Raw genomic sequence first — 2697 nt, forward strand, 5'->3', positions numbered from 1 at the left:
GCAAGCTTCATCCTTTCTCCTTCTTTCTGTCCCTCTTTGCTTTCTTCTCCCCGCTCTTTCCTATTTCACATCTCTCCCCTGCCCCCCTCCGGGAGGAAGTGCATCTGAGCTCAGCCTTTGCTGACACGGCCATTTGGGCCCATTAGCTGCCTCCTAATGAGTGAGTGCCTTCTTGGCCCCTTCCCCCACCCCAGCTGGGAGGGAGGGATCAATTAGCTGCTACACACACACACACGTACGCGCGAATGCACGCTCGCCTACACATGTACTCATGCTCCGGTGTACATATATGCACATCACATGCACACTTATAAACACACTGATGGCACACGCACGTACATTCTTTCCTCATGACCAATAATATCCTTTTAGGGGTCCCCACCTTCCACAGTGCTCCCCAGCTCCCTAGACAGAGAGCCTCCTCAGTTCGACGAGCAGAACTCCCCCTGCCAACCCCACTCACGCCAGCTCATTCCCGGATTTCCACGATTCCAAACTCGGTCCAGCTCTCACATTTCACAGATGGGCAAACTGAGGCTGAGTGGGGAAGTGACTTGTCCCAGGCACTTAAGTCAGTTAGAAGGCAAGCTGGGAACAGACCCATGTCCTCAGACCCCCAGTCCAGCACTGTCACTATCAACAGATAGAAGCGGGCTGTCCCACAAATGTCCACCTGGTACACATCAGAGCTGTGGGACTTCACGAGTAATAAGTCCACGTTAAGGCATGTGGACATGATTCCTGGGGGTAACAGGGACCTAGGGACCTCTGCCGTGTGCCGAGGGAGAGGGTCGAGCCCTCGGGCAGGCTTACCTGGTCCCTTGGAGTCAGTCTGGCCCAGAAATTGCAGAGAGATGGGTCCACCTTCAGCCTCTCCTCGGGCTTTCACAAGCCTCGTCGAGACCGCTCTCCCTTCCGAGTACTGGCCTCGGGGATCCCTGATACAAGCTCCGTCTTGGACGGATAGGAAGGAGCACCTCACTGAGGATTCTGTCCCAAAGAGCGTCCCACGAGGACTGGGAAGGGGTAGGTGCCAGCCTGGCCCATTGTCTACACTCCGTGTGAGGATAGGGAGTGTGAGAACCGGGACGCAGGCCTGAGGCATGCAGGCCCAGGCAGGGACAGCCCAGGCGGCCAGGGTCAGATGCCCCCTGCACCCAGTCCCTTGGGAGAGTCTCCTCCGAGGCCTCAGCGGCTATGGCTGGACCTTGGCAACTCACATCTCCTAAGGCCCCAACCTGAAGGCTCTGTACAAAAGAGGACTTGAGGACGGGTCTGGGAGTCGTTCTGAAAGCTTACCCAGGGGGCAGGGCCTTCCAGAGCCTCTCCTCCCAGCCAGGAGCAACAGTACTGTCTTTGCTCCTGCTCGGCCTCTTCCCTCTGGAGGGCTGGAGTTCTCATCTAAATGTCCCTCTCCTCCCTGGGAGCCCCGGACCACTTTCCTCCCCGATCCTGTGTCCCTGTCTGGGAGGTCCTGCAGACACTGAGGCCTGTGGTTCTCTGTAACCCTCAAGGCCTCAGCGAAACCCAATACGGACCCCAGAGGGCATCCTGGGATGGGCCCCTCCGCGGATGTGGACCCCACGGTCATCTCAGTCAAGTTCCTGGGCCTGCTCCTTGCCCTTCCCATCAGCAGGTTCTCCCCTAGATTGAGTCGTCAGAGGGGGCCACCCTGCCCTAAAAGCACAGAGCAGCAGAGTCCCGGCCTGCCCACGGGAATGAGGGGGCTCTCACCTCAGCTGGCCCATCGCGGTGCCAGCGTGAGATGGAGGAGGCAAGGAACCCTGGGGCAGAGGGTGTAGAAGACACAGGTTCCAGGGCGTCTGGGTGCCTCAGTCGGATAAACATCGGACTTTGGCTCAGGTCATGATAGTGTCATTCATGAGATCAAGCCCCACGTTGGGCTGTCTGCTGTCAGCCCAGAGCCTACTTTGGATCCTCTGGCCCCCTCTTTCTCTGCCTTTCGCCTGCATGCACACTCTCTCTTTCTCAAAAATAAATAAACATTAAAAAAAAAAAAGGAAAGGAAGAAGGAGGAGGAGGAGAAGGAGAAGAAGAAGAAAGAAGGAGGAGGAGAAGAAAGAAGAAAGAAGAAAGAAGGAGGAGGAGGAGGAGGAGAAACGAAGATGACGATGACGACACCAGACCAGGAACCAGGAACCAGTGACGACACCAGACCTGGACCAGGTTCCAGACCAGGAAAACTTGGATGGGCAGCAAACTTCTCCACTCAACACCTGAGTGACTTCGGAGAGCCACCTGCTTTTAAGTTTCATCTGTAAAAGGAGGAGAATCAGGGCTTCTTCGCAAGTGAGACATTGCAAGGATTTGAAGCCAAATAGAATCTCTAATACTATTTACTTACATGTGCACTGACCATTTCCAGAGGGGTTACAAAGAAACTGTCAGCAGCAGTTACCTCTGGAAACAGAAATAACGGGAGGAAAAGGGGGGGGATCTTCTACTTTTCGCGTTATTCCCGTTGCCCTGTTTTAATTTTCCTACTGAGCCTATTTTACTTTGGTTTTAAAAAAAAAGAGGGGCGCCTGCGTGGCTCAGTCGGTTAAGCGTCCGACTTCAGCTCAGGTCACGATCTCGTGGTCCGTGAGTTCGAGCCCCGCGAGTTCGAGCCCCGCGTCAGGCTCTGGGCTGATGGTTCAGAGCCTGGAGCCTGCTTCCGATTCTGTGTCTCCCTCT

Source organism: Herpailurus yagouaroundi, unplaced genomic scaffold (genome assembly GCF_014898765.1).
Source record: "Herpailurus yagouaroundi ecotype Mexico unplaced genomic scaffold, PumYag 163, whole genome shotgun sequence".
Lineage (NCBI taxonomy): Eukaryota > Metazoa > Chordata > Mammalia > Carnivora > Felidae > Herpailurus > Herpailurus yagouaroundi.